This window comes from Pinus tabuliformis, chromosome 6 (assembly GCF_031772625.1).
Source record: "Pinus tabuliformis cultivar Carrire ecotype Pingquan chromosome 6, CPIR1, whole genome shotgun sequence".
Lineage (NCBI taxonomy): Eukaryota > Viridiplantae > Streptophyta > Pinopsida > Pinales > Pinaceae > Pinus > Pinus tabuliformis.
Genome location: NC_142292.1, coordinates 772,755,226 through 772,778,236, shown reverse-complemented (window position 1 = coordinate 772,778,236; position 23,011 = coordinate 772,755,226). Strand labels below are relative to the sequence as shown.

At 38.0% G+C, this 23,011-nt stretch overlaps 1 non-coding gene across 1 annotated transcript; it reads right to left on the bottom strand.

Moving 5' to 3' along the window:
- Nucleotides 1–5,333: 5,333 nt before the first annotated feature.
- Nucleotides 5,334–5,405, bottom strand: TRNAQ-UUG (transfer RNA glutamine (anticodon UUG)). The gene has a single exon. It is a non-coding gene; the product is annotated as a tRNA-Gln (tRNA).
- Between the last annotated feature and the right edge of the window lie 17,606 nt (nucleotides 5,406–23,011).

Sequence of the window (23,011 nt, the reverse complement as noted above, 5' to 3'; positions counted from 1 at the left end):
CATGGACCCATGTTGCCCCAGAATCCCAAAAAAAACGTCGTTTAGGGCCTCAAAACGGCTCCGGAAGTTCAGGACCCGAAAAACTGCTAAAAATAGTAAACTGTGCTACAATTTAGGAAACTAAAAAGACTGAAAGAGACAGTTGTGGGGGTCCAAATGGGATAGGTGGGTGGCCACCAACATCCACCTGGATCATTCCTCCCCCCTTAGGAAGCAATGGTCCCCATTGCGTTGAGTTCCTCCATCTGCTGAACTTGTCCTGCAAACTCTGATGTGTCCAGTGATGGTGGGAAGCATGGTCGACGATGGTCCACATTGAACATTTGGTGCAGGCAAAGGAATGGAGGAATGATGTGCTCCAAAGCATTGTTCCCCATAGCCTTGGTACTGTTGTAAAGACCATGTCGGAATGATCTGAGCTTCTGATGGGTTCTGGTAAGGCGTTCTTTCTGTCGATGCAACCAGACTTTGTTGCCCACCTGAAACTTGTGTGGTACCCATGTGGGTGAGGAGAAGTTGTTCCTGTGTTTTGTCATGACCGTATCCCTTTGCTGCTGCTGCTGCATGGAGGAACCCTTTACAGGGGTCATGGATGTAGCAACAATCTTCCCCTTATTTTGGGAGTGAACCAGACAGATGAATTTCCTGGTCTGTGATATGAGCTTGCTGCCTTTTTTGGTAGTGATCAAAGATGTGGCGGTAGGTGGGGCTACCTCCGGTATCCTGTATAATGAATCATTCAAAGAAATAATGACAGCACGAGGCCTTGACTCATACACAGCATGTCGCCTCCACAAGTATGGCTGGCCTAATAGTACATCACAAACATCCAGAGGTGTAACATCACACAATACCTCGTCTGTGAAGGGCTTGATGCTGCAGGGAAGGCGGCACTGCTGGCGAACTTTGAGATCTCGTCCTTTGTGAAGCCACCCGATACTGTACGGCTGCGGGTGCGGTGTAGTCGGTAGGCCCAACCGCTTCACGACCTCTGCTGAAATGAGGTTCTTTTGGCTGCCACTGTCGACAATGAATTGCATCGGCGAACCCTTCACCCACATCTGTGAGTGGAAAAGACGCTCCCCCTCTTCTGGATCTGCAAGATCATTATTCTGGATCTTGGCAGTGGCAACAGTGGCATTGGGATCTGCATCAATGATCTGCTTCCCTTTACCATTCCCCTTGTCGGGTTCTGGCTCAGGGTCAGAACATGCATTTGATTCGGAAGCCTTCAACTCGGCCACAAGGGACTGCTTGGTCCGACACTCACTTGTGTTATGAGTGGGACTCTTGTGAAACTCACACCACTTCCCTGTGTCCTTCTTCGGCTTCGTGGTGTTGTTCTTTTCTTGCGGCTTCGACGGGTTGTCTTGGGTCACCCTGCCTTGGCTTTGTCCTTTGGCTTCAAATTTGCAGATCCAAAGTCTCGCTTCTTCTGTTTGAACTTTTGCTCGATTTTGACAGCGTGTCGGTATGCTGTGCCGAGTGAGGAGATGTTCAAGAACACCATCTCTTCTTGGATGTATTTGTGTAGGCAGCCACGGTATTTGAGTACCAGATGCAGCTCAAAATCTTTGATACCCAACTGTGTGCGAAGGGTATGAAAAATGTTTGTGAACTCCGGCACATCTTGGTCTCGTCCCTGCCGCAGTGTGGTCCATTTGATGTATTTGTCCTCATAGCTTCCGACAGGGTAGTACTGCTCCTTGATGGCATCCCGGAAGTCATTCCAAGTGGGTGCGGCTGAAAATAGTGAGCCTGTACTTTCATCCTTCTGCTCACAGTAGGTTTCCCACCAGTCCTTGACGTGGGGGGCTGCTTTGAGAAGAGCAAAAACAATCTTTTCCCGACTTGAAAATTCATGAACAGAAAAATACCCATCTAGCAGATTTAACCATTTATCTACGGCATCTGCGTCTATTTTACCCTCGAAGATGGGGATTTCAAAATTCACTTGTACCTTAAACGGTGTGGCGTTTCCAGAGTCGCTGTTGGAAGCCGATGCGTCGCCTCTGGGTAGCCGCTGAAGGATCTGCGCAAAGCTATCCATCATCGCGTTCCTTTGCCGCTCGAGCGCTTCTTCGAGCAAGATTTTGATAGGATCTCCTGCCCCCTCGTCTTTCTTCTCATCCGCCATGGGAGGCCGTCGGGATTTGCGAGGCTGGTCTTGCAAAGGTTCGACCAGTTCAAGCCCTAACTCCTTATATCCCGACCTCGTTGGGGACATGCAAAGAAAAACAGAGAAAAAAACAGACCGCTCTGATACCACTGATCCGGATTTAAGCAGGAACGCAATAGATTACAGAGATAACCATAAATATAGAGATGCGATAACCATAAAAACAGAGATGCAGCGGAAATAATACTTCATTTCATTACTGTAAAATACTGAAATATGCTTACAACCAGAAATGGAAATAAACCAGCTAGGGCGATGGTAGCTTATCTCTGAGAAGAGATGTGCGGCTACATGCCTCTGAACTGTTCCGAACTGTGTTACAATGAGGCTCGAAGGCCTATTTATTGTTGAGAAACAATGGAAAACCCTTCACATCCCGAAACCTAACCCTAGAAGATGAAACGCCAAATTGTGGGCCCCGTTTGGGTAAATTGGTACATCAATTTCCCGGGGTCGTAACTTTGGCATACGATCTCCGTTTGACGCGTACGATAGCTCGTTAGAAAGATCTATCCGAGTACTACCACTTTGGGAGGCAACATCGGTCCATGGACACATGTTGCCCCAGAATCCCAAAAAAACGTCGTTTAGGGCCTCAAAACGGCTCCGGAAGTTCAGGACCCGAAAAACTGCTAAAAATAGTAAACTGTGCTACAATTTAGGAAACTAAAAAGACTGAAAGAGACAGTTGTGGGGGTCCAAATGGGATAGGTGGGTGGCCACCAACATCCACCTGGATCATTGGTTATTTGTATTTTGTTTTGAGTCTTCGATCATGTATGACAGTTGACTATGTATTGTCATTGGGTACCATTTTGATATAGTGGATTGGTTCATGAGCCTACTTTGATCATATGTTGTCTTCCATCTATATTATAATGTTGTGTGTTTGGAAACATGAATAAAAATCTTTAAAATTATGTTTAAAATATTTAAAATTATGTTTTTTAATAATAAAAAAAATATTTAATGTATTTTTTACAACGACCGAGTCATTGAAATCGAGCCGGCCGAGTCATTACCGTTTCGGAGTCAGAGTCGGAGTCGATCCTCGGCCGAGTCGGAGTCAGAGTCGGAGTCTTAAAATATTGGTCACAACACAGCTAGCTAATGAAATCTAGAGCATTTTGAGGAACAGAGGTGAAAACAGAATTTGAAGATGAAGATGAAAACATGGTTATTCTTCTTGTTCATGATATGAAGAATTTGAAGATGAAGATGAAAACATGGTTATTCTTCTTGTTCATGATACGAAGTCTCCATTACCGGATGGACATGTTGTGTTCACAAAACAGACAAGGCCTATTACGCCAACTAAAAAAATGAAACAGCCATTACTTTCATTACTGAAAAATCCACATGGCAGTTTGGAAATGGTGTCACCCTTACACGTTGTTGGTTAGAGGCTTGTTTACTTGTTTGCTCAATTGTTGGAGGAGATCTATCATTTGGAGGATGAACATTTAATATTGATCCTCACAAGTCCACACATGGAGAGTTTCACTGGCATGTTTTGGATATTCTTTATGTTATGTGTATTATGGCTAAGTTTAACATCTACCAACAAATTTTATGGATGAGATTTTCCATCTCCCTTTTAGGTATGGTGGATAACTTTTTCCATCTTCCAACAACATAGAAGTGTTTTATGGACATCTTTTTCCATCTGCCAACAATGATTATTTAACAAGTAATAATTATAAAGTTTGAGTGTCCAATAAAACTCTACCATAGATAAGGGGAGATATCCCTTAGCTGGTCCTGAAATTTCCTAATCTTCTAATTCCTTCAAGTTTTTGAAAGTAAAACCAATGGATTCATCATTACCATTTATCAATATCATTTTACTATAATAAAAAACAATTAGAAAGACTTTGGCCAGCTCAAATTGTTCATTGGTTAAGCTTGAACCAACATTCATCATTTCAATAATTCAATTATTACTTGAATTGTGTATTACCAACTTAACATAAACACACTAAACAACCTAAATATAATACAATAATTATTATTTTAAATCAAATTACAACTTTTAGAATTCAACAATTCCAATTTAATAATATTATTAGTCTCTTGGTACTTTTTTAAAATTCAACCATTCCAATTTAATAATATTATTAATCTCTTTGTAATTTTTGGAAAAGGGGATATCTTATTCTTCAATCGTGACTTTACTTAAATCTCAAAAGGGCGATTTTTAATTTGGTGAGGGCGATTTGGTGTTGTTTTAATTAGTGATTTTCTAGCTATTTTGATGCACACTGCATTTTTTAATTTTCTATTTGTTCCAATTATTTGATGCACGCCTTTCGAGTTGATGCACACTCCATTTTTTAATTTTCTATTTGTTCCAATTATTTGATGCACGCCTTTCGAGTGCCCCACAAAAGCATCATGCCCTTTCTCAGGTCACAAAAGATTGAAACCCGCAGCGCACACGGGCAAAATGCGTCTCGCTTGAGGTCCTACCAGGATTCGAACCCAAGTAGCTGGATCCAATGTCCATTGTGCTGAGGTCATCAGAGATTGAAACCAACACCGTTTACGAGGCAAAAAGAATGAAACCCGGACCGCAGACGGGGCAAAATGCTTGTCGCTTGAGGTCCTATCGGGAATCTCAGGGTTGGAATTTCAAACGAGGTTCAGACGTCAAATTTGCTGCTCTTCACACTTCCCTACCTGTTTTTACAATTTTAACAGGGAATGTCGACGGTAATTTTAACAAAGAAGGTCGACCTGTTTTTCCAACTTTAACGAGGAATGTCGACGGTAATTTAACAAAGACGGTCACACTTCCCTACCTGTTTTTACAATTTTATCAAGGAATGTCGACGGTAATTTTAACAAAGAAGGTCGACCTGTTTTTACAATTTTAACAAGGAATGTCGACAGTATTTTAACAAGGAATGTCGACGGTAATTTTAACAAAGACAGTCGACGGTTTTAAAAAAAATTTGACGGGAAAATCACCCCATGACGTCAAATTCCATCCGGTCGACGGTTTTACAAATTTTTTTAAGTGTATTTGACGGATGACGTCAAATTGCATCCCTGATCGGGATTCGAACCCTGGTCGCTGAATACAAATTCTAGAGTGCTCACATCATCAGAGAGTGAAACCCACACCATACACGGGGCAAAATGGCGGCAAATAAGGTCCTACCGGGATTCGAACCCAGGTCGCTGGATTCAAAGTCCAGAGTGCTAACCACTACACCATAGAACCAACCATGTTATAACCATCGACCCAAATAATTTCAATTTCAAGTTTAAGCATTGAAACCAAGTCCAGAGTGCTAGTCACTACCCCACAGAAGGTTGGACATGTTAAACTTGGTCCAATGCTTGTTCAACGGGCACTTAATAAGCGCTTGTTTAACCGAATGAATTTGAGATGGTCTAAGTCATTGGGAGAAAAACTTTTAACTTGCATGTAAGAATAAGGAGGGCAAACCAAAGGTAACATGCAATTCTCGGGTTGGTTATTTCACGGGTGTTTGAATGCTATCATCTATAATCCTGGGAGTTCGAAAAAGAACTGCGATATCTGACGCTATTTTTAACAATTATGAAAAGCCTGCAACAAACAAGCTGCTAATACTGGAGTCTAGAAACATCTTTAACTTCATGCTGAAGTTCTTCCGTGCGTCGTTGATTATAAAAGAACCTTGCACCACATCACAAACCAAATCATTCTGTACTTTCTAAATATTTCAATCTTTCTAAATTTTCAGCGAAAATACGTGTTAAAATGAGTACAAGCCTTTGATGATGCTAGGCAGTGGCTGGGTTCCTACTTTCTATGCAATTTCGGAAATTGCAAGAAACATGATAAAACAAAATTCAATGGAATCAAAACGACGAAACTTACTTCTCTTCATGTTTCTTTTCCATTTCTTTATGATAACATTCAACCTTCTTTACTATGTAAAAAGGTGCAATGAGAAATTTCAGGACTGTAGACTTCCTTTTGACTTCAAAGGGCCGTGAAGATCTAAACTCTGGCTGGACTGTCTTCTTCCATTGTAACCTTCGCTGAAAGAGAGCTTGGAACGTCTGAGCACGTGGACATTAAATGTTGTGAAGAAAAATTCGGCGATTCATTCACGACTACACGAGCTGGCATGATACCGCGGGCATCAGGTGGAGAATGGTCAGGATTTGAACCGATAACTGCTTTTGAAGGACATTCCAGCCATCCGAGAGTCGCCAGATCTCCTTCCACGTCTTCTAGATCGAAGTCAAAATTATCAAGATCGGCACTACAACAGTGTGGATTAAAAATATTCAGAAGCTTAAGCTGTTCCAGCAAAGCTTTCTGTAAAACATAAAGACAGAGGAAAGATCTATTAAATTAAACCGAAAACAAGAAACATTCAGCTAGTTCGGCAGAATATTTTGCTGAACTGAAAAATAATGTCGGGGACCAAACTTGTGCCGTGGAATATACCTTAGCGCAACCGCCGGCCGACAGACCGTGAATTCTGAGCACCTGTAAAGAATGAAAAGAACTTTTAGCATTTCTTAGTTTTTTTCTTGCGGCAAATACAGGCACAGCAAGTATTCACGTCTACCTGTTCAAGCGTCTAAGCTGTAATCTTAAGGAAAATTTCAACGGGGTGTAAGGAGGATGAGTTATTACCTCTGACATGTTTTTCCGGGTTAAGAAACGACCAATTTGACTCGTGCAACCAGAAGTGGAAACCTGAATTTCCTTGTCTTTCTTGATCCCGTGGATGTAATCGTAAATTTGTGCGTAGTTTTCCAACGAGAGAGTGGTATGAGTAACGGCAGCATCATGTGACAGGCGTCTCTTCTTCATTGCGGAAACAATCGACCTCCTCTTTCAAAAAACAGAGGATTTTTACTGCTGAATGCACTTGGCCATTTCTACGGTTTTTTATACCCGAGAACCCAGAACGATGATCTTTTCCAGCGTTTTTCCTGTTGATATATTTATGTGCTATTTTCAAGGCAATATTAATATTAATATTGTGACGAGTATTCCATCTGCCCTCTTTGTTAACGGGTAATTCAAATGGTTGGAGTCGGAGAAGACTTCTGCTCCAAGTGAAAGTCCCCGCGCCGAGGTAATTCCAAGGGAGTTCCGATCTCCGCAAAGAGAGAGAATCATGCTAGGTCCTCCACTAAATTTGGCAGTCCGCTGTTGATTTAGAGCAGGCACAGAAGCAAATTGGTCAAGGAAAATTGTATTAATGTAACGACCTTTTTATAAAAGTAATATTAAATAAATTTTAATAAATATATTATATTCATCAAATTAATAAAATAATAAAAATAAATTAATGATAAAGTATTTTAACATAAGTTTAACTTTTATATTAAAAAAAAAATTAATTAAAAATCAATATACCTTTTTTAAAAAGGAATATACATGACACGACATGGGAAGGGTGTCGTGAGGAAGTGAAGCGGTGGGTGCTGGAGGAAGAGCGGCCACTGCCAAGAATCAATTATAAACCAGAAGGAAGAATTTGGGAAGGGGAGCGGAAGGAAGAAGGAAGAAAGAAGGAGACACGGAAGAAGTAAACTTGAGTCATTTACGGAAGAAGCGCTGGTTGTTCTGAGGTTTCTGGGCACGGGGGAATAGTCTGCTTCAACTGAGAAGCTTACTGGATTGAGTAGCGAGGTTTTGCTCAGTCTGGCTGGGTGGTTTCGGTCTTTTGGTAAACGGGAGCAAACTGGAGGGGTTCTGAAACATTCTCATCCGCAGCAGACATTCACAGCAGACCAAGTAAGTACTTATCATTGATTCAAGCAATTAGTTATATGAAGTTTTGCATAAATTAGAACAGAAATTTTCTTAAAGTTTCATACTCTGTTTAAAATAGATAGATAGTTTCTGTTTAAAATAGATAGACAGTTCAGTAAATTTTTATAGAATCAGAAATGGTCCTTTACATCAGTTGAGACCTTACCTAGAAATGGTCCTTTACATCAGTTGAGACCTTACAATTAGCCTCCAAATATGGAGTTGGGTGATGGTACCAGAAAAGCCTAATTATTCTTACTAGACAAGCAAAAATCGAGGTAGAATGATATCTCACATGGAAAATTGTATTCTCTGCCTCTGCCTCTGCAGCTTTCAGTTAACTTCGACCTCAGAAAAGAAAAGAGGGGAAATCGTACACTCCTTATCATGCCTTGTATTTACAAGCTAATGGCAAAGATTAAGAGAAAAGAGCATAGCACAGACAGCTATGGAAAAAGGGATAAAGTTCATAGAGTTCAGAGTGCAAAAACACTAATCAAGAAGACAGCAAAAAATGTAAACAGAGATTACAGCACAAATGGAGAACACACAACCCAAGTTTTTTCATCACTAGAGAATCTTGTTTTGGCTTGCATTTTAAGGCTCAGGCAAATACAAATTTATAGATGAAGAAGGAAGATTTAGAATTCTGCATGTGAAATTCATGGGCACAGTGAGGTTAAAAGTCAAATGACAGTGGCGGCAGTTTGTGGTAGTTGGTTCAGTGTCGGTGTGATTGTCAGAAAGGGTTGTGGGACAACAAGGCAAGCGTCGAAGTCTTTCAATTCAGTTTCACATTTAACATTCTCCCACTTGAAGTCGAATTAAGAATCCTGAAGCAAGTCACACCGAGTCCCACCATGCCTTTACATGACTCGTGTTTATTTCTTGGTAGAATCTTAATCAGCTTATCAGCAGGGTTCTTATCCGTATGGAGATTTTCCATGGATAATTGTCCTTCCTCCAACACATACCAGATCCAATGGTACCTTAAGTCAATGTGCTTAGTTTTTGAATGAAACACTGGGTTTTTCCCTGAGTGAATGACACTCTGACTATCACAATATAGCACATACTTGTCCTACTTTATTCCTATCTCTCTTAGGAATCGTTGCATCCACAATATCTCTTTACAAGCCTCTGTTGCAACTATGTACTATGTTTTTGTTGTAGAGAGAGCTACTATTCTTTGTAGCCTTGATACCTAAGATATTGTTGCACCCGCAAATGTATACAAATAACCTGTAGTGGACTTTCTAGTGTCCATATTTTCAGCCATATTTGCATTTATAAATCCTTCAAACATAGTCTCATTATGACCAAAACATAAACAATAATGACTATTACCCTTGAGATACCTCAAAACCCATTTTACTGCTTACCAATATTGTCTGCCTGGATTGGCAAGGAACGTGCTCACTACCCCCATTAAATATGCAATGTCTAGTCGTGTACATACCATGGCATACATCAAGCTGCCAATTGTTGAAGCATAAAGAATCTTGCTCATTTCTTCCTTCTCCTTGTCATCACTAGGACATAACTTAGTACTCAACTTGAAGTGGCATCCTTCATATTAAACTTGGCAAACACCTTCTTGATATATTTTTCTTGTGACAACCGCAACCTTTTGTTTTTCCTGTCATGCATGATCCTCATGCCCAATATTTGTTGTGTTGGACCCAAATCTTTCATTGCAAATTTGCTGCCCAAATCCTTCTTCGACCTATTGATCATATTCTTATCATTCCCAACAATTAACATGTCATCCACATATAACAATAATATGATATACTTTCCTTGATCATACCTCTTGATATAGACACAATGGTCAGCTTCCAACCTATGAAAAATATGTTCCAACATGAATGAATCAAATTTCTTGTACCTTTGTTGAGGTGCATTTTTCAACCCATAAAGACTCTTCTTCAACCTGCAAACTAGGTCTTCTTTGCCTTTTTCTATGAAGCGCTATGGCTACTCCATTTAAATTTCCTCCTCCAATTCACCATGAAGGAAAGTAGTCTTTACGTCTAACTATTCACATTCCAAGTCTTAAGCAACAACAAGAACAAGAATGACTCTGATGGATGACATTTTGACAACATGTGAGAAAATTTTAATGAAATCAATACCTTCTCTTTGGGAAAATCATTTCACCAGTAGCCTTTCTTTATTCCTCTCATTATTTTCGTCACTTTCATGCTTAATTTTGTAAACCCATTTGTTTTGTAGAGCCTTTCTACCTTTTGGGATATTTACCAACTCCCAAGTTTTATTTTCCAGCAAAGTGTTCATTTCTTCCTCCATTGCTTTCTTCCATTCTTCATTGTACTCAACTTTACAAGCCTCTAAACAATTAGTCTCGTCTTCATCAGTTAATAGGATATAGTTTGAAGGAGGATACCTTTGTGAAGGCTTATGAGGCCTAGAAGATCTGTGAACCAACTATGGTGGTGCATTATCAGGTTGAATCTCCTATAAAAGTTCCTGCAAGATTCATTATTCTTGATGTTCATCACTTTCCACTTGTTGTCCTTCCTACTCTTGAATTTGTTGTCCATTTTCTTGCATTGGTGGGATGTTTTCCTGCTGATCTTCAAACTTGTCAATAAATTTCTTGACCTCCAACTCACCTACAGTCCTCTTAAACATTTCTGACTCATTAAATATAACATCCTTGCTTCTAATAATTTTATGTTTGACTAGATCCCATAGATGATAACCAAATTCTTCATCTGCATATCCCAGAAAAATGCATTTCATAGATTTATCATCTAGCTTAGTTCTATTTTCTTTGGGAATATGTACAAATGTTTCACATCCAAAGATTTTCAAATGAGAATAATTCAACTTCTTACCAGTCCAAACTTCTTCAGGGATGCCACCATCCAAGGTTGTACTTGGAGATCGATTTATAAGATAGCAAGTTGTCCTTACAGCTTTTGCCCAAAAATGCTTCTCCAAACCAAAATTGGACAACATACTTCTCACTTTTTCCATAATGGTGCAATTCATCCTTTCTGCGACACCATTATGTTGAGGAGTATCAGGAACAATCTTCTCATGCTTTATGCCAAACCTGTTACAATATTCCTTGAATGCATTTGAGCAATATTCTCCACCATTATTTGTTCTCAAGCACTTGAGCAATTTGTTAGTCTCTCTTTCAACAACAACATGGAATTTTTGAAATATTTCAAACACTTCATTTTTACTTTTCATAAGGTAGGCCCAAACCTTCCTGGATGCATCATCTATAAATGTTACAAAATTTGATGTTCCTCCTAATGAATTGATGTTAACAAGCCCAAACACATATGAATGTATCAATTCTAACAATTTTTTCCTTCTGCCATGGCCACCTCTAAGGAATGAAACCCCTCTTTGTCTACCATATATACAATGCCCACAAATATCAAGAGTATAGGATTTCAAACCTAGCAGTAAATTTCTACCAACAAGGATTTTTAAACCCTTCTTGCTCATGTGACCCAAACGCTTATGCCACAAATCTGCTGAATTTCTTTATTTTGTGACAACAACCAAATTTGATTTTCCTATCATTGCCTTCAATGTATATAATGTTCCTGTCTTGGGTCCTCTGGCCACAACCAATGCTCCTTTGATAATTTTCCAGCCTCCTTTTTCAAAGCTTGTGGAATAGCCTTCATCATACAGTGGTCCCACAAAGATCGAACTCATGCGCATTTCTAGTACATGCTTGACATGTTTCAACAATATATCTTTTTCATCCTTCATCTTGATCTGGACATCTCTCACTCCAACAATATTGCAAAAATGATTACCCCAAATGCACTTTACCATAATCACCAAGGTTATTTGCAACAAAACTATCTTTGCATGGGGTTACATAGTGAGATGCCCCAAAGTTAAGGATCCAAACAAAGCTATTGTTAGATGTATATAAACATGCATCCTCTGTAACTGAAATAGTAAACAACACATCACCATATGTGACTACAGCAGTAGTCTCGCCTTCATTTGTGCTGGATGACTTATGATTTGTACTAGCCGACTTCTGATCCTTTTGTCCTTTCTTCCAGACTCGACATTCTTTCTTCATGTGCCCGGGTTTGCCACAATGAAAGCAGGTGATCCTTCCCCTCCTTGATTTCTACCAGCCTCTCTATCTTGATCTCCCTTGTTGGTCTCAATCAATTATCCTACCACGATCTGCTAGAGCTAGAGCTTCTCCTCCCTAGTTTTCTCCAATTGACTTTCGTCGTAGCTCCTCATTCATTAAACTGTTGCTGACATTATGAAACTTCAGGGTCCCTGCAAGTGTTGAAGTGCTCATAGCTACAATTAAATTTTCTCAATTGTCTGGCATAGAACACATTAACAAAATAGCTTTAATTTCATCATCTAGAATGATTTCTACAAAGGCAAGCTGACTAGTAATAATATTGAATTCATTCAAGTGCTTAGAAATTGAAGTGTCCTCCTTCATATTGAGATTATAAAGCTTATTCATCAAGAACACTTTGTTTGATGTCATGTTCTTCTCATATATATCATGGAAATTCTTCCATAATCCTTCTATTGTCCTTTCTCTAGACACATTGAAATACACATTCTTTGCTAGATATTGGCAGATTGTTGCAATCGTCTTTCTATCTAGCTTATTTCATTCTTCATCCGTTGTCGATGAAGGCTTCTTTGTTGTGACCTCAATTGGAAAATGCTTATCCTTTAACATCAATATATCCTCCATTTGTGATTTTCACAAGGAAAAAGTAGCCTCACTCAACTTCTCCATATCAATAACTGTGGTCTCCATTCTTAATAAAATTCATGCTCCAAAAACAAAAACTCCACTTAGAAATAAAACTTTAATTATTACCCCTTTTTCCAAAATAAATCTCCTTTAAACAAAATATTATTCTTCACATATAATAATAACATTTCCCCTTTTTCCTTTTTAAAAATATACAAACTTAACAAATTGCCCATAATTATAAAACATATATAATTATATATGTTTCATAATAATTATAAAAACATAATATTTAATTATAAAACATAGAAATGTTATTCCATTTCACTTCTTAATAAAAAGGTTGAAATGAGCGTATGACTTGACCAAATATGAAAACCATTATCGCCACGTTTATTGAGAACTTCTTTGCTCGTCTGCTCGTCTTTACTGATTGCCTGGGAATTTTCAGCGGATTTGGCCTCCCATGAGAATATGCTAAATGATCGCCCCAAGCGGGTGGGAAAACTGGTTTACAAACCACGAATTTCTTCAAGTGACGGTGAAGAAGCAGAGTCTGGGACACGATTAACCATAGAGAACAACTGAAGAACTTGTTGCTTCCCTCGAGACCTGCTTAATGTCGAAAAATTGCAGATAAAGGAACTCCTCCTTTGTTCTCTACCTTTGTGCAATTTGTGACACACTTGTTCTCATACAAGCCACTAGAATATCCAGATCACCTACTTTGAATCTCAATGGCCCGCTCAGACTCACTTCAATACTCGATTCAAAGGGCCAAAAATAGTTGTCTTGATCTCAAAAAAAGGAAAACTTACGGCAGAGCGTATAAGAGAGAGAACATAATCATAGTTGGAATCTACTAGAGCTTTGATACCAGTTGATAGAGTTCAAAGTCCAAAAACACTGATCAAGAAGACAACAAAAAATGCAAACAGAGATTACAGCACAAATGGAGAACACAAGATAAGAATGGAGAACACACAACACAAACTTCTTCATTTCTGAAGAGCCTTGCCTTGGCTTGCATTTTAAGGCGGAAAATACAAATTTATAGATGAAGGAAGATCTAGAATTTCGCATTGAAATTCACGGACATTGTGAGGTTAAAAGTCAAATGACAGTGGGCAATGGATAGTAGTCGGTTCAGTGTCGGCGTGATTGTCATAGATTCAGTTTTGGGACAGCGGGGTCGGCGCTAAAGTCTTTCAATTCGGTTTCACATTTAACGAAATGATTTTAGAGCTCAAGAAAAGTTGATGTACGGTGAGAAAAAGAAATCATAGTTTATTTTTTGAACTCCACGTGGTCAAACCCAAACCAAGACAAAAATAATTATGGCATATGTAGACTTTCGATCATCCAAACTAATTTCCCAATCGGAATCACTAAAACCAACAAGTTCAAACCTTTTAGAGGTATGGTAATGAATATCCAAATTAATAGTTCTTTTCACATACTTTAATATTTTCATGCCTACTTTCATATGAATTTCAGATGGATGGGCCATATACCTTGAAACAAGAGAAAATGAATAAGCAATATCAGGTTGTGTATGTGTTTGAAACATCAAACTCCCAACAATGTTTTTATAAGTTGTCTTATCGGCATTTTTAGCACCATGATCTCTACACAACACAACTTGATGAGAAATTGGAGTAGAGTTTGGTTGATAATCAACCATATCAAATATTTTCAACATATATTTTGCATACTTTTGTTGGGAAATGAAAATTTCATCCTTAGCTTGATAAACTTCCATTCCTAAAAAATATTGCATGAGACCTAAATCTTTCATGTCAAATTCATTCATCATAGCAATTTGAAATTCATTCTCCATCTTAGAATTTCTAACCATATACAATAAATCATCAACATACAAACTTACAATAAGAATATCATTACCTTCATGTTTGTAATAAAGGGTAGGTTCATTATTGCTTCTCTTGAAACTGTTCTACAAAAAATACCCATCAATTCTTGCATACCATGCTCACAGTGTTTGTTTGAGGCCATATAAAGTTTTTTTTTTTAACTTATAGACTTGATGTTCTTCAACTTGCACCTTGAAACCTAGTGTTTGTTCCACATACACTTCCTCTTCTAATTATCCATTCAAGAACACACTCTTCACATCCATGTGATGAATATGCCATTTTTTTTAGTTGTTAGAGAAATCGTCATTCTAATAGTCTCATCTCTAGCTACTCGAGAAAATGTCTCCTCGTATTCAATCCCATACCTTTGTGTGAAGCCTTTTGTGACTAACCTTGCCTTGTATCTTTCAATTGTAGAATTTCCTACAAATTCTTTACAAATCTACCTCTGAGATCTATGTAGAAAATCCGACTGTAGATTAACCCAATAATGCAATATACCAAAGCAAAATACTATAATCAACTTCCACTATCAAACTTGCAGAAGCTTAAAGATTGATCTGAATCAGAGTTGAACACAAATAACCATAAGAAGAAGAATCAATGCACATGAAACACAGAAAATACTCAGGGGAAAGCCTTAGCTAAAAACCCCACTATCTGTATTATCATTCAAGGTGGAAATACATCAGAATTATACAAAGCCTTAGCTCTCACAGCTAGTCAGGGCTCAGTACAATCCTCCTGGACGCTCACAGGCAATCAAAGCTTCTCACAAGCCTTCTCCTCTGCCCTCTAAGCTCCTATTTCGTTGCGCAATTTCTCCTAGGTGATCCTCCTGTTACCAAGTGGAACATTGATCTCTCACACTGATCTCACACCTTGTAAAACTGCGCAATCCTCAAGGAACCTTCCCGTGACTGCATGGATGGGTTTCCTTTATAGGAAAACACATGCAACTGATAGTAACACGTCCTTGAAATTTAGCTCAACTAGGCCTTTCTTAGAATAGACATGCATGAGTTTCTGATGAGGGAATCTTCAGTTATCTGGAGTACATTGGTTGAGTGCATGCATGCATCAACTGAATGATAACTCACAATTAGTTCCTCAAACAGTTTGGAACTAATTTAACTGGACTTAACTTAGTAAACTGAGCTAACTAATTACAACTCAAATATAACTCAATCTTATCTCGTTAATTAAGGGATAATCTCCTTAATTTAAGGGATAACTACCGCATGACTTCAGAAAGACTTCTAACTTGAATTTCTCCAACTAATTAATCCATAATGAATTAATTAATTATTTTCAAACAGTTGGTGAGACTAGATTCAATTTTAATTCAAGGACAAATTAAAATTGGAATATTTTGGATTCTATTTTTATCATTTATTGTTGCTATTTTCAACATCAATACTCCCATCACTATTATATTTAGTCTTGTAGACCCATTTAGTACCAATTTTTTTCTTGCCATGTGGAAGCTCTATAAGTTCCCAAGTATCATTCATGTCAATAGATTCCATCTCTTCTTGCATTTCTTGAACCCAAACTTCATTAGTACATGCATCTTCAAATGATGAGGGTTCAAAATTAGAGTGAGAAAATAAAGAAAAAATTATCATTTCGCCACTTGGATTTTCTTCATGTGCTTGGCTTGTACTCCTTCAATAAATATCACTTAAGCTTCTTACTTTCCTTCTGTAACTTGGACTAGGAGTTGAACTTGCACTTGGAACTGAAGAAGTTGGACTTGTGCTTGGAGATGAGGAACTACTAGGTGAAATTATAGTACTTAACACTGAAATATTAGTGGGCTGATCATCAATACCATCAATAATACCACCATCCAAAATCAGTTTTTCAACATGATCTTTTTTATGACCATAAACTCCCCCTTCATCAAAAATCACATCTCTCGATACAAAAATGCTATTAGTAAGGGAATTATTGTTCTCTATATCCAACAAAAATGTTGGATGTAGTTTTATGATCTAATTTTTTTCTTTTCTAATCAGCAACATGAACATAGGCCAAGAAACCAAAAACCCGAAAATGAGAAACAATTGGCTTCTTTACATACCAGGGTTCATAAGGAGTCATCATGTGAAGTGCTCTAGTGGGACTTCAATTAAGAATGTATACTATTGTACCAATTGCATCACCCCAAAAAGAATTACTTAATTCTTTAGTTTGCAGCGTACTTCTTGTGATTTCCACCACTGTATGATTTTTTATTTTTGCTACCCCATTTTGTTGAGGCATGTAAGCAGTGGTGAGTTGTCGTTTGATACCATTCATTTCACAATAATGTAGAAAAGATTTCAAACAATATTCTCTTCCACAACCAGTGTGTAAACATTTGATTAGGTGACCACTTTCATTTTCTACAAGAGCTTTAAACTTCTTGAATGTATCAAAATATTCATCTTTGGTCTTCAAAAAATAAACCCAACATTTTTGTGAGTAATCATCGATAAAAGTAATAAAATATGAGGATTCACCCAAACTTTTTGTTTGCATAGGTCCACAAATGTCTGAATGTACTAGTTGAAGAGGATAATGGGCCCTCCATGCTTTTCCTTTTGGAAATTTATCACGTGCATGCTTTCCTTTAGCACAACCATCATAAACCTCCTTGTGTTTTTGAACCATAGGCATACCATAAACTAAACATTTTGATGCTAAAAGATTCAAACTATGAAAATTAAAATGATCATACCTCATATGCCAAATTAGCAAAATGGTTGTCAAGTTCTCCAAAATTCAATGGGAACATCCTATTCTTGGTCATAGGCACAACACTAACCATCTTATAACCTTGATTCTTATAATAAATTGTGCATTGTCTATTTTGAAACACCACTTTATAATCTTGTTTAATAAATTGTCCAATGCTTAATAAATTATGCTTTAATTATGGAGTGTAAAAAATTTATTTAATACATTTTGTACCTTCTTCAGTACCTGGGACTTCCATAGTTCTCTGGCAGCAACCTCCAAAGCCTTGTCATCACCAACCTTGGTTGAAGATTTGAAACTTTCATCAATTGTAGAAAGAAGCTCCTTATTGCTTGATGTATGATTAGAACACCCAAAATATATATACCAAACATTATTATTAGTATTTTCAGCGTTTCCATTTGAAATAAATAAATTATTTGAAGAACCATCATTATCCACTTGTGCATAATTAACACTTGTGTTGTTATTACCTTCTTTAAATCTGCACTCCCTTTCAAAGTGACCATGCCTTTTACAATAGTTGCATTGTATATTTTTCTAATCAAAACTATCACTTCTTCTTCCTATTGAACCACCTATTCTTCCTCTATTACCTCCTCTTGAATAATATTGATTTTGACCCCCTACATTGATTTTGGTTGTTGCTAGTGGTGGTAGCTTCATTTTGGTTGCTGCTAGTTCTGGAATCTTCAATTTTTGTAATTGATACTTTTGAAGAAAAATTGTTCTCATCACTTTCTTGGAATAGACCTCTCAACCTTTCTTCACGAGACATGAGAGATCCAACAATATGATAAAATTATAGGGTAGACAAATCTTTGCTTTCTTCAGTTATTATAGCAACATGGTTCCATTTTGGTGTTAAAGATATTAACACTTTTTTAAACACAACCTCATTATTTAATATTTCTCCAAGAGTAGCCAACTTATTAACTGTGTCTTTCACTCTCACACAATAATCATTTACATTTTCAATTTCTTGCATCTTCAAATTCTCTTTTTAACTTTGTAACAACCCTTGTGAAAATTCTATGTAATAAAAGTTAATAACCACGGTTGATGGGACACTTATTCTAAGCTGAATGTTGGGTAAAACATCCTAGTGGTTGTTCATTTGGTTTATTATGGCTAAGGAAATTGGAAAAGACAATGGCTAAGGCTTTGGAAAGGAAAAATGTCAATTTTTGGCACATTTATTTATGAAAATAATAGAAATTAGGAGAAAAGGAAGGTGAAAGGTCACAGGTCACATGTGAGGAAGAAAATGAAAGAAAATAATGGAAAATGAAGAAAATAGAGGCCTAATTGATAAAAAGGCTTCTGAGGATCAGTTGGTACCTTTTTCCAGTTCATTTTTGGAGTTCTTTCATTATTCTCTCTCTCACACACACTCTTGGACACTTGGAGTTTTCTTGGATCACTTTGGCATTGGATCAAGAAAGGGAAAGAAGGAAAGAGGAAGCAAGGAACAAGCAAGGAAGAGAAAGATCAAACAGTTATAGCAAGATTCTTTTCAGGTATCGAATTGCATGTGTGTTTTCCTTACTAGATTTTGCATGCATGGTATTGCATGTGGTTTTTTTTGTTATGGCATAGGTTTTTCCAAGTGTGACGGTGTTTTCATCCTAGCTGGATTTTCAAATGGATTCGAAGCTGAGTGAAGTGGATCCTAGAATAATAGAACACATGGCCTAGTAAGCCTGAACCAGACTGTGGGTTGCGATAAAGCTGGATTTTGTGTTTCCTTAGTGGGCCTAGGAATCCTCGACCAGTTAATGGCAGGATATACGGTAAAGCCTAGAGGTGGTTTCCCTTGATTAGGCCTAGAAATCCTTGTCAGTGAATGGCGGGATTTATGGTAAATCCTAGAGGGTGGAGTCTCAGTTTAGGTCCTGTGATCCCTGGATCGGACTATGGATTGTGGTAAAGCCTGAGAGACTAGGAGATAGGAAAATTCCTCAAGGAATAGGTGGATAAATCTAGTGGAATCCATGCTTGTTTTGGCCTAATTATCTAGTGGAGATCATGGTAAAGTTTGTTATTACATGTTTATTTTTTTTTACTAGTGATCTGGTGTGGATTGTGGTAAATTTTGGTTTTTATTGATGAAGGTGAGGTGGTTTAGCCTCGGGACGCCCTAGTTGGTTCTTTTGGTTTAAGTACCACATTCATGCTTGGAATATGGCACAGGGGTGAATAGCTGAAGAGAGAATTGGCTTAGCCATTCTATGGTCGGGTGGAATGTGGTAGTCCCATCCCAATTGGATTTTTAATTCATTAATAAGAGGTTATTTCCTTGAAATATTATGTGTAAATGTATTGGTTTATATTGGGATTCTATGGTTGTTGTATCCTTTATATTTTTGTTTTTATTATGTTGGTTATAAGCATGTATTATGGCAGTGATGATGTATGTCTCTCCTTATGTTTTGATTTGTAAATGAACAGATAATGTATCTATGACCTAATAGATGATAATGCAGCTAATGATATAAGGGAACAATGCTTATTAGTGATTATGAGATAAGTATGAGACCCCTATGCTCAGAGCTATTGTTTAAGCCTGTAGATTAGATATTTGTGATATGTTTGACGAAATGCCTGTCATGGCTAGTAGGGGTCCAGTCTAGACCTCGTTATTGTTTTTGCCAATGCATCATTGTTATGTTATGTAAATTCATTTCCAAAAGTGTCATTCAGTTTTGAGCAATGACCTGGGCTCTGGGCCTTAAAAAGTGGCACAAATCCTAGTGTCGCAAGCACAGGTTTGAGGAGAAAAGTCCATGGACGCACGCATCCCATATTGTGGGAGCATCGAGAGCCTTCTATATGTACGCATGCCCATATCAAGGGAGCATCTGGGGGTTTAATGGTCTAAAACATTGGTCTCAGGGGTTGGTTACATGAGTGGTTGGGTTGTCACCTGGGAGTTTCGTTGTTGATGTGGAAGGTCTAGGTGATGTGTTTCTGACAATTCCACTTCCTTAATGTCATCTAGGAGTTCGAATCCCATCATAGTGGCATCTCGTCGCATGTTTACCCCGGTTGGATGGTTACTTGGGTAGATGTGGGATGAGAGTGTTACAGAGTGGTATCAGAGCATGGTTCACCCTTTAGACTGGATGGGCGATGTGTGGTGGCCATGCATTCATGTAAGTAGCATGTGTGTTAATCATCCTATGGTCTATATGCTTGTTGCATATGCATGGTGTCGGTTATGGTTGTAGTGACGTTGCCATGTGAAAGAGGATGTTGTTGTTGTGGAGTGTGTCATCATGAGTGTATGATTTGTTACATATTGTTATGCTTGTGTATTGTCAGTGTACATTGGTGTGGTTATTGTTGTCATGCATGAGGTCATGATATGTGTAGTTGATATGATCATGCATTGATGGTTGGACTCTAGCTATAATGATGGTTATATGCTTATATGCTTATGTATTATGTGTATATATGTTGTTATAATTATGTTATACATGTATTACGATGATTGATTGATCTTGCAAATGAGATATCCTCCCTGAACTTTTCTAAGGTACATTATTTTATTGTGATTTGGTTAGGACGACATAGTATGCCTTGCAGGAAAGATATCAAAATGACTAGCAAGATGGTAGACTACAAAGATTCTCCCTGTGAATTAGATGAGTAGCGTGGTGTTGGGCACTTTTCTGGTTCAGTAGACACATTTAGAAGCTTGAAGGAAGGAATAAGGAGTTGTAAGGTGGATAATGAAAAAATCATACAGGCACAAGAGAAATAAGCATAGGTTAATGCAATACTCCTTCAGAGTTTGTCAAAATTGCAGCGACAAGGGCCACATAGGATTGGTCATGGGAAAGAGGACAAAACGAATGGTGCATATGGCAGTAGGTCTCATGGTGGTCACAGGTTGGATAGAGATGACACAGTTAGAGATGACAGATTATTGGATTCTATGAATAGGAGAGGTGATGGGTATAGGTATTATACTAGTTCTGGTTCTGACAGACATCATGATCGTCATTGTTATCATCCTTATAGGAGGAGTGATAGGGGATACTTGCTATATGAGTTTAAGAAAGCAAAGCCACCTACTTTTGATGGAGACTTAAAGAAACCAGAAGATGCAAAGGCTTGGATAGTTGGGATGAACAAGTTCTTTGAGTTGCATGAGTACACATATAATATGAAGGCCAAAGTAGTTATCTTCAGCTTGAGAGGTAAAGTAGATATCTGGTGGGAATATGTGAAGTGCGTCAGAGACATCAAGACAGAGGACTCGAGTTGGCATGAGTTCAAGAGGATTTTTTAAGGAAGAAGTAATTTTCATAAAGGTACTACGACAATAAGGCCAAAGAATTCTATGAGCTAAAGATGGGATCAATGACATATGAGGAGTATACGACCAATTTCCTGGAGCTATTGAGGTATGTATTGCATCTTAAAGATGAAAAGGCTAAATTTCAATGATTTTTCAGTGGTTTGTCATTAACATTTAGAGGTTGGATTGAGTATGATGAGCCTCATTCACTTGATGAAGTTATTGGGAAATTGAAGCATTGTTATGAGCACTTGAAGTGTAAGATTGAATCTCAGCAAGGATGGAAAGGGAAAGATAAAGGTAAAGGTAAATGGAAGTAAAAAAGATAAAGGCCTCAGAATGCAGAAGAGAAAGAAAATGTCGCACCACAAAAGAAGTTCAATGCAGCTAAACAAGGACATGGGTCACAGCAGCAGCATAGAGGTGATTAGTATTGGATGATTGGAGTGTTGGACATGCAGTAAGGAACACCTTAAGAGAGATTTTCCATAGAATCAGGGTGGTATACATCAGATATATAGTGCACAGAAGGCACAGACTATTGGGGATGTTGGTCAGAGTGTTCCTCGTATCTATGCAGCACTGGATAACAGACAGGAAGACCATCAGCCATTTATCATTGAGATGGCCTGTAAGATTTGTGAGAAAGTTGTTTCTATTTTGATTGACCCTTAATCTAATTATAGTTATGTTAGTCCTGACTTGGTGGATAAGTGTGGTTTGAATAAAGAAGTGCATGTAGAGTCTTGGTTAGTGCAGTTGGCTAAAGGTGCAAAGAAGTGGGTTCATCATTGGGTAAATCGTGTGCATTTGATTTGAATGGTATTACTAACGTGGTACATTTGAATGTATTACCATTGGGATCATGCAGTATGTTGTGTGGCATGGATTGTTTGTACCTTCATAGGACCAAGGTGGATTGTTATGAAAAATCCATTGAGCACTTGGATGACAATAGGGAACCAAAATTCTTACAAGGAAAGAAGAAAGTCACATTAGTTAGGATGGTGATAGCTATACAGGCAAAGCGCAGTCACAGAAAAGGGCGTGTGTTATTTGCAGTGCATATTTCTAGTGACAAAGGTAAGGAAGTTGAGGATGCGGATGTTTTGAGCAAGTACCCAGTCCTATAGCAGTTTGAGGATATATTTCCCGCAGAGATTTCAGATTTTCCACCTCACAAAAAAGTAGACTTTTCTATTGAGTTGGTGCCAAGGGAAGATCTAATATCAAAAGCACCTTACAGGATGAGAACACCTGATTTGGTAGAGTCAAAATTGTAACTCAATGACATTCTTGACAATGGATGCATTAGGCCAAGTGTATATTGTTTGTGAAGAAGAAGGATGGTACTCCCAGATCATGTATTGACTACACACACTTGAAAAAA